The sequence below is a fragment of the Macaca mulatta genome, chromosome 4, assembly GCF_049350105.2.
Source record: "Macaca mulatta isolate MMU2019108-1 chromosome 4, T2T-MMU8v2.0, whole genome shotgun sequence".
NCBI lineage: Eukaryota > Metazoa > Chordata > Mammalia > Primates > Cercopithecidae > Macaca > Macaca mulatta.
In genome coordinates, this window is record NC_133409.1 from 144,389,330 (window position 1) to 144,403,144 (window position 13,815).

The 13,815-nt window shown below is 40.7% G+C and overlaps 1 protein-coding gene across 4 annotated transcripts in view; it reads right to left on the minus strand.

The window, feature by feature from the left end:
* The window catches only part of ZFAND3 (zinc finger AN1-type containing 3), a 335,788-nt gene that overhangs the window by 319,776 nt on the left and 2,197 nt on the right, over nt 1-13,815 (minus strand). The gene's annotated exons all lie outside the window — the stretch shown is intronic.

Here is a 13,815-nt window from a genome sequence, read left to right on the forward strand (position 1 = left end):
ATAACTTGATACAACCAAAATGAAAGTGACCATCAATAGCAAGTATTGACAAAATGTGGACTAACCGGAACTCTCATATATTGGTGGTATGAATGTTAACTGATACAATCATTTTTGAAAACTGGTAGTATCTAGTTTTTTTGAAACATACACACATACATGCACATATCATAATAATATATGCATATATCATATTATGCATATGATATATGCATATGTATCACATATCATAGTGTCAGCATTCAATACCACCAAATGCTGACAAGGATGTGGAGCAACAGGAACTCTCATTCACTGCTGATGGGAATACAAAATGGTACACTCGCTTGTCAAAGTTTTGCAGCTTCTTACAAAACTAAACATACTCTTGTATGATCCAGCAGTTGTGTTCCTTGCTACTTATCCAAATGAGTTGAAAACATGTCCACACAAAAACCTGCACACAGATATTCACAGCAGCCTTATTCATAATTGCCAAAACGTGGAAGCAATCAAGATGTCTCTCAGTAGGTAAGTGGATAAACTGTAGTATAATTCAGACACTGGAATATTAATCAGAACTAAAAAACGAGCTAGCAAGTCATGAAAAGACATAGAACTTAAATGCTTATTACTATATAAAAGAAGCCAATCTGAAAAGGCTACATACTGTATGATTCCAACAATATGAAATTTTGAAAAAGCCAAAATTAGGGAGACAATGAAAAGTTGTTGCCAAAGGTTGAAGAGAAGGGAGAGATGAACAGGCAGAGCAGAGAGGGTTTTTAGGACACTGAAATATTCTATATATTATAATGGTAGTTTCATTACACATTGTCAAAATCCACTGAATATACACCACCAAGAGTGAATCCCAATGCAAACTATGGGCTTTGAGTGATAATGATGTGTCACTGTATGTTCATCAATTCTATCAAATGTTCCACACTAGTGTGAGATGTCGGTAGCAGGAGAGGCTGTGTGCGTAGACAGTTAAAGGGTATATGGGAACTCTCTCTTTTTACCTTCTAGTAAATTTTGTTGTAAACCTAAAACTCCTTTTTAAAAAATGAAGTCTTGTTTTTTTTTTTTTTTTTGAGATGGTGTCTCACTCTGTCGCCCAGGCTGGAAGTACAGTGGCACGATCTCGGCTCACTGCAGCCTCCACCTCCCAGGTTCAAGTTATTCTCCTGCCTCAGCCTCCCGAGTAGCTGGGACCACACACGTGCACCACCACGCCCAGCTAATTTTTGTACTTTTTAGTAGAGATGAGGTTTCACTATGTTGGCCAGGCTGGTCTCTAACTCCTGACCTCAAAGTGCTGGGATTACAGGTGTGAGTCACCGCGCCCAGCTGTGAAGTCTATTTTTGTTAATCTACCAAAGTACACACTTGAAATGTTTACAGTAAACTAAGTCATACTTCAATTGTAGAAAAAATCTAAGAAGAAAAAAATTTTTAAGTAATCTGTGATGGTACAAATTGGGATAATGATTACCCTTGACAGAGGAAGGGAGTAGTTACCGGAAGAGGATAGGAAGAGGGATTCTTGGGGGCCGGAAATGTTATTTCTTGTTAGCTATTTCTGGTTACATAGGCATATTCACTTTGTAGAAAATTCATTTAGCCATACACTGAAGATTCATGTATTTTTCATTATTTATGTTATACTTCAATAAAAAATTCACATTAAAAATAAGATACAATGGTAGCATGCCTGTAGTCCCAGCTACTTGGGAGGCTGAGGTGGATTGCTTGAGCCCAGGAGCTCTGGGCAGTACTGCATTATGCTGATCAGGTGTCCACACTAAATTCAGCATCAATATGGCAACCTCCCATGAACAAAGGACCATCAGGTTGCCAAAGGAGGAGTGAACTGGCCCAGGTTAGAAATGGAGCAGGTCAAAACTCCTGTGCTCATCAGTAGTGGGATCATGCCTGTCCCAATGTTTTGGGAGGCCAAGACGGGAAGATCACTTGATACCAGAGGTTCAAACCCAGTTTGAGCAACATAGAGAGACCCCCATCTCTACAAAAAAAAAAAAAAAAAAAAAAAAAACTTTAAAATTTGCCAGTGTGGTGGCATGCACCTGTAGTCCTAGCTGCTTCAGAGGCTCAGGCAGGAGGATCACTTAAGCCCAGGAGTTCGAGGTTGCAGTGAGCTATGATCCTGTCACTGCACTCTAGCCTCCTGGGCAACAGAGCGAGACCCTGTTGAGGGGAGAGGGGAGACGGGAAAGGAAGAAAAAAGAAAACAGAAAAGCAAAGCAAGAAACTGTCTTAAGCTGTCTATAATTCGCCAGAAAGTACACTTAACCTGTCTAAAACAAATCATCCCTCTCACCACCCACTTACCATCTTCTAGTACAGATTCACTGAATCACTTCAACTTAAGAACTTCCGAAGCATAAACTTTCTCCTACTGAACAAAACAATGCATACCACTGACAGAGGGCACTACTGGTCGCTTCTCCAATTTCACTTTGGATTTGGGAATAGATGAATTCACAAATGACCTTTCATACCTACAGTTTGTAAGCGAAGGAACTTCTACACCCACTACAAGTGACCGACATCATCTTCCATCTGCAGTCCACGTCAGACCCTGCTGCTTCTCTTCTCCTTTACCACCACTCCCCACCATCCAATCTGTCGCTGCTCTTATATTTAAGCCCCCTCTTCATTCCCCACTGCCAGCCTACAATTATTTTCAGCACCCCACTGCTTCATTCTTCAGGGTTACTTTATCTAGGGTCCACAGGCTCCCACGGTCCATGAGCTAACTGGTTTCCTTTGTAATCACGGGTGTTTTATTTTATGCATTATTCTCAGAAGGGGTCCACAGACTTCACCAGGTTGCCAAAGGGATCCATGGTTCAAAAAGGTTTAATTGCTCTAACTGGTCTCTCTGCCTATACACTCCAATGCATCCTCCACATTAACTTTTTTGAAATATATTATAAATATCATGTTATCCATGCTTAAAATCTTTAAATGCTTCCCAGCTGCTTCCTGATCCTTAAGTTCAACAGTACAGCAATGAAGTATCTTCATAACTGGCCCCTGCTCATCTCCCTAGGTTTGTCTTGCCTCCTGCCATACCCTGCAGCTAACATACTGAGTTGTGTTTGCAATTCTCTTAATTCAGCACACTTTCCCATTCCTCTGTGCCTCTCTGTACAAGCTGTTCCCTCTGCCTAGAAATCCCCTCCTTACCATCTTCATGTGGTTAACTTCTGCTCATCTTTCATGCCTAGCTCAAGCCCAACTCATGAGAAGCTCTCCTGGCCACCCTCAGTTCCCATCTAGATAAGCTGCCCATTAGTGTTCTTCTCATAATACTCAGTGATCTCCCAGAGCACTTTTCTAACAGTGTTTTGTCAGTATATTGATCCACCTCCCCTTCTAGACTGTGAGCTTTCTTAGGCAGAAGCCAGACCAAGGTATCCCTTGCCTAGCATAGCTCAAGACACAAGATAGAGTGCTTAACACTTGCTGGAAAAAGGACTGGCTCTGGAAAATGGCCAAAGGTTGGTCAGAAACTTCACCAATTAATGACGTGTCATCAGTCTGGAGATCACTATAAATGCAAATTGACCATATAAGGCAAGATAGTTGTGTATTTACTAATCTGCCACCAATGCTCCTTCTTTCAAGTTGGGAAGCTGGCCTTTAATGAATGTAATTACCATGACCAGGCTCTGTGGCAACGGCTTGACAGGCATCAGAGCTCACTAAATCGCAAAGCCAACTCTAAGATATTACTTTTTTAAAGATAAAGAGACAGAGAGGTAAACTCACATCTTTGGTGCCAATCCAGATCTTTGATTCCAAAACCCATGCCTAGCCACTTAGCTCAGTTGGTTTTTCTGGAGGTAAGAGATCAGTATGCCCTTCATCTTCGGAGTTTTGGAGGAGTTTGGGATAGACGAGAGAGGGGGCCCTTCATCAGCCTCTCAGCAAATAAGAAAAGGTCCTATTCCCCAGGAAGTACTACTGCTAAATTATTTAAGATCTAATGTAACTTCCCCATATGTATTCACTGTAAAATGTTTTAAAAGAGAAGGGCTTGTATGAGTTGTTTTTCTAAGAACAGCAAGTTAAACAGACAATTGGCAAGACTATTCAATCCCCTACCAGGCATGGGGGGGAAAAGGTGAGAAGAAAAATCATTCCCAAGCAATGGAATTAACAGGTTGTGGCAATTCCAATAAAAGAAAGGTAGGTTGAGTCTCCATGGCCTGCTGCAAAGAGAAACCACGCAGCATTTTTCTTTAACTGGCTAAGAAGGTATAAAAGAAAGGTAGGTTGAGTCTCCATGGCCTGCTGCAAAGAGAAACCACACAGCATTTTTCTTTAACTGGCTAAGAAGGTACCTATGGTCTTAGCAGAAGAGCCCATGGGGTTCTAACATGATGGAACACCAATTTTGCTGAAAACTGCTGCTATTTCCACTAAACTTTAGTTTGGAATCTGTATCTCAGCTGTCATCCTGTGATCATTAGCACGTTCCTGTAAGGTCCCAGGGGACTCACATACCACACTTCAAGAAAAGACAGAACATCTCATTAACCCTAACCACCACCTTTTCATATTAATTACTCTAGCCTTACAGATGAGACCACCTCTCACAGATTGACTAAACAATGGTGGCCACAAAGCTACTTCATTCCCAATTATAATGCCACCATTCTACTGTCTTCCACGTGTCCCCATCCTCATCCCCCTTGCCCCAGTCTTTGCCTCTGACCACCTTCTGTGTCCTTTCCCTTCTAACTCACCTCCAAATCTGTAAATAGATCTCTGTCCAATGACTTTAATGCACCGCAACTTTAAACACAAACCCAACAGTCTATTTTTCCTGTCCCTAACTCCAACCAAAAACACACACAATGTAAAATTCTAATCTATTTAGAATGAAAACTACTCAGGCAAATTTGGTGGCTTTCAACTATCAGATTAGAATATATAATGCTAGAAAGTTTAAAACCAAGGGTAAGAAAATGCAGTCTGTAGGGACATACACTTCCAAAGATCAGGATTTTTGAGATCCCCTAAAGAGATCCTACTATACAAGAGTGCAGTACTCCACACATTGTCACTCAAGATTTTATCTGTCATTTGCAAAGACTTTTTCATTTAAGTCAAAGCAACTGTTCCTTAATAGATCCTGCTCAATATTCCCTGAAGAAGATGATTAGCCTTACAAATAAAATGCATGGTTTAAGCACATATTGGAAGTGCTACAGCATGGATGGGGTTGGGGGAACAGGGTGAGCTAGTTAACAGTGACTGATCCACAGAAACAGGGAACTCAGGCCTCAGAGACTACATGAACATGTTCTCCCAAATCAATAAAAAATATTAAAAGTTCCTACGTGCAAGTATTTTTGTGGGTCAATATACAAAAACACTCCTCTATTTATTTTACTTTTATTTTATTTTTTTGAGCCGGAGTCTCACTCTATTGCCAAGGAGTGCAGTGGTGCAATCCTGGCTCACTGTAACCTCCACCTCCTGATTCAAGTGATTCTCCTGCCTCAGCTTCCCGAGTAGCTGGGATTACAGGTGCAGGCCATTAAGCCCGGCTAATTTCTGTATTTTTAGTAGCGATGGGGTTTTACCATGTTGTCCAGGCTGGTCTCGAACTCCTGACCTCAGGTGATCTGCCCACCTCAGCCACCAAAGTGCTGGGATTACAGGCGTGAGCCACCAAGTCTGGCATCCTCCACTTTTTTTTTTTTAAGCAACAAAGTCTGATTATGTCACCCAGGCTGGAGTGCAGTGGCTATTTACAGGCTCAAATCCACTGCTAATCAGTCCACAGAACAGTTCTCCACTTGTAAAGGTAAGAGAATACCTTTAAGTTATATTAAAAGGAAAAAGCAAACTAAACTGCATGCAGTAAAGTCAAACAATGTAAAGATTTTGTATGTACGGGCAAAGTTTCACACATGAACACATAAAGACTTGAAAAACCTGGTTTTTTAGATTTCAGCAACAACTGAAGAAAAACAGTAATACCATCCAGGCCAGGCGCAGTGGCTCACGCCTGTAATCCCAGCACTTTGGGAGGCAGAGGCGGGCAGATCACGAGGTCAGGAGATCGAGACCACCCTGGCTAACATGGTGAAACCCCATCTCTACTAAAAACGCAAGAAATTAGCCAGACATGGTGGCGCGCACCTGTAGTCCCAGCTACTAGGGAGGCTGAGGCAGGAAAATCGGCTTGAATCAGGGAGGTGGAGGTTGCAGTGAGCCAAGATCACACCACTGCACTCCAGCCTGGGCAACAGAGTGAGACTCCATCTTAAAAAAAAAAAAAAGAAAAAGAAAAGAAAAGAAAAAGAGTAATACCATCCATGCCTCCCTAGGCACAGAAACCAAGAAATCATAAATCCAAAAACAATTCACATTGAAATCACCATACCTTCTCCTACCTCTGGTTTATTTTTTATTATTTATTGCTAGTTAATACTCTTATGACTAGTTTAAGAATAACTATACTATTCAATGTACTTTATGTGTCTCATTCGTAAATCTTTTCAGGAGATGATTTTGCCAGCCCATTTTTTCTGCCGAAAGCATCCTAGAAAGGGCTGCCTTTAAAAAAATGATGATCTGAAATAGATAAAAGCTTTCGAAGCACAGAAGTGACAGCAAAGTCCACCACCCACTCCGTGTTCCCCAACTTCCTGCCTCCACTCTTCCAGTTAGGTACCATAAGCCACAGAAAATTTTTTTTACTTTCTTGTAAAAAATAAATGAATAAAATCAAGTGCCTGGACAAAGAAGCTGACCATGGGAAGAGTATTTGTGATATTCTTGAATGGTCAGAATGCTTCCCCTTCCAGGAAGCGTGGCTATAAGCGTGATTATTTTATGCAAATGCACTTCAACTTGTCAGTGTGTAAGAGTCCAAGAAGCAGATAAGACATCAACAGCTGTTACTCCACACCACTCCACTTCAGCAGAAATAAATGAGAAAAGACACTCCCAAAAAGGTCCTAAGTACATCACCAACCTCACTCTACCAGGTAGTTACTAAAGCTTCAATGAAGCTAACTAGAGCTTATTCACACCTGGAAACAAAATGCTCTGGTGTGGCTTGGCCCTCCTCTTCCATCCAAGGCCAGAGTGGTAGCAAGCAGCATCAATGACCTCTCCCAGGACATTCTTCTACCCTAATAAACTCGAACTTGCCTATGATATGGGACATCTGGTACAGCTAAATGAACAGATGTAGTTAGCTGGTACATCATCCCTCCTTAACAGCTGTAGCCACTTCAGGTACCCGGCACTGTTAGCAGCTCTGTCCCTCAGCCTCATGGACGACATGCATTTTCATTCACCTGTGCCATTCTATTAGACTGGTGCATCACAGATCAGTTTGGTTTTGCCCGTTACTGCTGGAAATTCCAATACACTCCACCTTTCTCTATATATAGTAACCTGAATTTACCAGAAAATCCAATCCACTTATCCCTAATCACATATAAAAAGCTGCCATGAGATTTACATTTGTGAAAACAAATATTTTTCCTCCACAAAAGTCATAAAAGCTAACTAGAGCCTATCTACAACCTATCAACTTTCTAAAAGGTGAGTAGCTGCAAAAATTCTTTGAACCAAAAAGAAACTGATTGTTAGACCAACACCTCCCTGTATAAGCCGTACAGGCTGCCAGTTTAACAGTGCTAAAAGAGCTAAAATGGCTGACTCAAAAGTAACACTTCAAAAAAGGTTCAAATTACAGACTACATTTTAATTCCCATTACTGAAATTTTAATTCCCATTCCTAACCAAAGGAGCACTTCCCAGTACTCTGGATTAACAATAGCATTGCTTCTCCCAGTGGAAATAAACAACGTTAGGGCTGGAAAGAAATTTAGAGCTAAATTAGCTAAGTGCCTCATGTTCAGAATGTAAGAAAAAAAGGGATCTAGAGAGCCCACAAGAAAACAGGCTTGAAAACTCTGGCTGCCCATCAGTCAATATTCTAGAACAGCACTGTCCAACATAACTTTCTTTTTTTTTTTTTTTTTTTTTTTTTTTGAGACGGAGTCTTGCTCTGTCACCCAGGCTGGAGTGCAGTGGCCGGATCTCAGCTCACTGCAAGCTCCGCCTCCCGGGTTTACGCCGTTCTCCTGCCTCAGCCTCCCGAGTAGCTGGGACTACAGGCGCCCGCCACCTCGCCCGGCTAGTTTTTTTTTTTTGTATTTTTTAGTAGAGACGGGGTTTCACCGTGTTAGCCGGGATCGTCTCTCGATCTCCTGGCCTCGTGATCCGCCCGTCTCGGCCTCCCAAAGTGCTGGGATTACAGGCTTGAGCCACCGCGCCCGGCCGAAAATGTTCTATATCTGTGTTCCTCAATAGGGTAATCACTAGTTACTGAGCTAGCGAGTACTTAAAAGTAGCTACAGTGACTGAGGAACTAAATTTTTTAACTTTAATCTGAATTTAAACTGCTACTTACAGCTAATGGCTACCATACTGGGCAGTGCCATTCTAGAATACAGTTTTAGATTCTGACTAGTAGACACCTTTTTTGTTTGTTTGTTTACCATACTGGGCAGTGCCATTCTAGAATACAGTTTTAGATTCTGACTAGTAGACACCTTTTTTGTTTGTTTGTTTGTTTGAGACACAGTCTTACTCCATTGCCCAGACTGGAGTACAGTGGCACGATCTCAGCTCACTACAACCTCCACCTCCTGGATTCAAGCGATTCTCCTGCCTCAGCCTCCCAAGCAGCTGAGACTACAGGTGTGTGCCACCACGCTGTTAATTTTTTTATTTTTGGTACAGACAGGGTTTCACCATGTTGTTCAGTCTGGTCTCAAACTCCTGACCTCAAGTGATCCTCCCGCCTCGGCCTGGCAAAGTGCTGGCATTACAGCCATGAGCCACAGCACCCGGCCAAGACACTTTAAACAAAGTTCCTTAACCTCCTTTTCTGCATATGACACAGGAAATGTCTTATGTTTAAATATCTCACTCAGCAATGTAATCTTGTTACACAGGGACCCAGTCCAGAGCAGGATCACTGTTCCTCCCAAACCCTAGAAAAACTGAGTAACATCAGTGTCATCCCCACAGTTGGAATGAAGGCCCTCTTTTGAAAACCACTCTGACACAAAGTCCCACGAAATCCAAAAAGCCAGAATCTGAACGATTTTGCAAGCATTGCATTACAAGTACTGGGTCAAGACCAATCACTTCCTTCAAGTAGTTTTGCTAAGATATCAACCTTAACCTTTCTTCAAAAACAGAAAAGAATTCCTTTTTTTTTTTTTTTTTTTTTTTTTTTGCAGGGGAAGGAACTTTGATAGGCTCTGCTTCCAGCCTCAGCCACAAAGCCATGCAGCCCTGCCAGTCACAGGCCTGCGTGAAAAAGAAAATAAGAATATTTAACCTCAATTTTGATCTATGATTATTGCAGGAATTCAAAATATTACATCACTTTGCATGGACAGAACCTCCCTATGACCTAATAAAAAATCCAAATGATATTAGTTCTCACTGTCTAAGTATTCTGTTCTAAATAAATAATCTTTTTATATACTATTCTTGGTTTCTTTTTAAGGACTTCATTCTTTTCAAATGATTCTTAGTTCTCTGATTTTTAGAGCAAGGAAAGGTTAATTTGTGAAAACTAATGTTAATTTTGATACTATTAAGGATTATAAAGAGATTCTTAGTCAAAACTGTTCAGTATGATTTAAAGTTTAGAATTCTCTTCCATTTTGGAAAGGAGGGGAAGAGTGGGAGATGGAAAATGGAGAAGAGATGATAAAACCAAAAGAGCCATATGCTAACTGGACCTAACTCTAAAAAGCTATTGCCTCAAACCAACAGAAAGAAGACTATGTTTGTTTAAATTAAAAAAGAAAAAAAATTATTTCCCTGTGTTCCATCACATCAAAGGCACAAATTTCCTATTTTCTGAATCCCCCAAACGTAATCAGGAAAATAGGGCAAGTAGATAAATGAACCGACAATGAATACTTAACTTAAATCATGTTTTATCTTCAGAGGCACACAATACTCAAAAATGCAAAGTAAAACTCCACAAGCAAGCTTTTTTGTTTTTTAAGAGAATGTTTAAGGGGGTTTTATAATCAAGGGATAAGTAGTGACATCAATGGAATGAACATTCTACTGATTAGTGATTCATACTGTGTTCACATGATCTTGAATGCCCAGGTTAAGCTGGCTGAAGTGTGGCAACATGTTACAATTGTGACTGTGACTGAAGAGGCAAAATGAATGTGAAGTCCACACACTGTGAGGAGCCAAGCACACTAGCTAGATAATTTAGACAGTGACAGTAACAGAATTGATGTTCTACAGCAATTCACTAAGGCTAGGCTCAGAGGGAAAAAATATATGTATCGATTCTAAACTAGTCAGTATCTTATGACTGCCAAAAATAAGGCGGAATAAAACAAATCCTGTTATGTTTTCAATCAACTTTCTACTAGTAGCGATTTCAGAAATGAAATTTATTTTAGGAGATTACCCCTACCCTTATCTCCACCCATCTCTATCTTAAAGTACATCTCATATCCAGCCAATATAGTTTGTAGGCAAAATGCTTCAACAGACATGATTATAAAAATGAAATAGTAACAAAATCTATTTCCCTAAAGGAACCCATGTGATATGTCTGTCATGACTTGTTAGAAGACCTTCTTTTTTAAAATCAAAACAATGAATAGTTTACCTAATAAGCCCCATATTTAACTATTCCATTATTCCCTAAATACCAGACTGAATGCTTATATCTACTACGCTTTAAGCTTATTTACAAAATAGTAATTCCCAAGGTTTCCGTATGTCATTATGAGGTTATCTCCAATTGTGAAAGCAAAATATCAATAGTAATTATATTTCTGTACTTAAATAAAATTAGAAAACACTTTCGTCTTCCATCCTAATTATCCTGTTATCCTGTAATACACATACTATATTCTTATCCTTATTTTTCTTCCTATCTTTTCTGTAATAGTCTAGGTCTTCATATTTGTGAGGAATCTACATGCCTCAGCACTTTTTAAATGTCTAAATAATTTAAAATGCAGCTTCAACAAATACCAGTTATATCTGCATAGTTTAAGTGTTTTCATGTATCTGTATATTTCAACTAAAGAAAATGTACTAATTGACTATTTCATTTCAGATACAACAATTATCAACAAATACGTTTTTTGCCTGAGTACTGAATGCCTAAAATGAGCCAAGAAAATGTTCATATTTCACTGAAAGTTTTAAGTCCATGTCTCGAGGAAAAATTTGTTTTAATCCTAAAAATATGATGTTAATATATATACCGGCTACAAGTGGTGGCTCACGCCTGTAATCCCAGCACTTTGGGAGGCTGAGGGGGGCGGATCACCTGAGGTCGGGAGTTCGAGAACAGCCTCCCCCACCTCTACTAAAAATAAAATTAGCTGGGTGTGGTGGCACATGCCTGTAATCCCAGCTACTCGGGAGGCTGAAGCAGTAGAATCACTTGAACTCGGGAGGCAGAGGTTGCGGTGAGCCGAGATCGCGCCATTGCACTCCAGCCTGGGCAACAAGAGTGAAACTCCCTCTCAAAAAAAACAAAACAAAAAAATATATATGTAATACAAACAACTTGTAACGTTATTATCAACTTCATTATCAACTGGTTAATATTCAACAATTTCCATGGTAGCAAAGTTTCCCAGTGGAGATGGTCTCTATAAAATAACTTAATTACCTATACACAATTATACAACATAAGCCAAGAGGGAGAGAACTGGAAACTAAGTGTTACAAGCACTAATGCATTTGAATTGTACACTCCTCTTGGCATTCTTCTTTAACTGCATTTTCACAAGAGAATGCAGTTAAAGCTCTCCTATTCAACCAAGCCCCACTGATTAGTGTCCTGACTGGGCAATGCTGGGCAGCAAGTCCTGCAGCCTGAGTCACTGGAAAGAGCAGCAATCCTAAAGGAACTGCCGTTAGTCTGCTGGTGCCAGAACATTCTGCTGAGAGGCTCCTCAGCAAAGGGCTGGGTGTGGGCCCTGGCTAGCTGATTTTAGACCTAGAGCTTCCAAGGAGTGCAATGCCGCACAAAATTTTTTAGAACATATTCACCTTTATTTTCATGAAGGGAAAAGGCAAAAGATACCTCCTGAATGGCTCTCTATTCTCCCCAGCCATTACACTGGTTCATGCCACAACCATGGCAAATCTGGACTTGGCAACATTCCACGAAACACATACATCACATTCATACAGACACACAGAATCATACCCACACACCCAGGCTACTCTCAAGAACAACCAATAATCTTTCACGTTAAAGATATACATCACTCCCTGATCAAAGTTCTTGAGTAGCTCCTCACTGCACTCAGGATAAAAGTCCAAAGTCCTCAGCATTACCTATGAGGGCCCTGTATCACCAATTCCTCTCAATCCTCCAGCCTTATCTCTAGATTGTGATCCCCCTTCACAATCTACCAACAGACCCAACAAACCTGTTCCTCAAATGCGTAGTGCTCTCACTCACATCCCGGCCTTCACCCACGTTAGTCCCACTGCCTGAAAGGAATATTTGTTTCCATACTCTCCTTCTACCCTTCCTGCAGGTCTAGGCAAAAGTGTCACTTTCTCCAGGCTACCTTCCTCTACCTCCACCCCAGCTAGGGTAGGTGCCCCTCCCATACAGCACCTGTAAAATGTATTGCAACTGTCAGTTTACTTCCCTGTGCCCCCTGACCCAGAGTATGGGGCCAGCACCTCCTTGCCCACCATTATATCACAGGCATTCAAATATTTGTTAAATATATTCTAAGTTTACATAATATGAATGTGGCCCATGCAGTAAGGGAAACATGTTCAAAGTCGGTTATGATACAATGGAAACAAGGCAGCAATTTTGTTATGCTTTGGTATAAAATACAAACTACACAATTGTATATAAAAGTCCTTAGGAAAGGTTCAAACATTGCACCAAAAAGAACACTTTTCACCATAAAAATATTAGTTTTGTGGTCACTGCTCCTGCTAGGTAAATTGCAGTTCATAAAAAGTATCAGAGTGAAAGTATCTAAAAAGCAGCCCTGGTTGCTTATAGGTCAAGTACAACATTAGTGTAACTTTTCCTATCTGCTGCCACCAAACTCTCTGGGCATTATCAGAACCCTACCGGCTAAAGGTAAAAGGCTGGCTGGACGTGGTGGCTCATGCCTGTTATAAACAAAAGACCTCTGAAACTTTCAACATTACCCTATGACAGAAAAATGATTTACTATTTACTATTTACAGTCACTCATTATTTACAATCATTTCGTTTACTGATTTACTTTTTCAAGGCACGGTTTCACTTTGTCACCCAGGCCGGAAAGCAAGTCACGCAATCATGGTTCACTGTAGCCTCAAATTCCTGGGCTCAAGTGATCCTCCTGCCTCAGCCTCTCAAGTAGGTTGGTCCACAGGTATGCACAAACACACCCGGATAATTTAAAACTTTTTTAGAGACAACATCTTGCTGTTGCTCAGGTTGGTCTCAAACTCCTGGGCTCAAGTGATCCTCCTACTTTGTCCTTTTGTTTGGCCTACAGTCATTAATGATGATAATCATCATCATTATTTAAAATGTGTAAAATTGGCCGGATGAAGTGACTCACACCTGTAATCCCAGCACTTTGGGAGTCCAAGGCAGGCAGATCACCTGAGGTCAGGAGTTTGAGACCACCTTAGCCAAGATGGCGAAATCCTATCTCTCCTAAAAAATACAAAAATTAGCCAGGCATGGTGGTGTGCACCTGTAGTACCAGCTACTTAGGAGATTGAGGC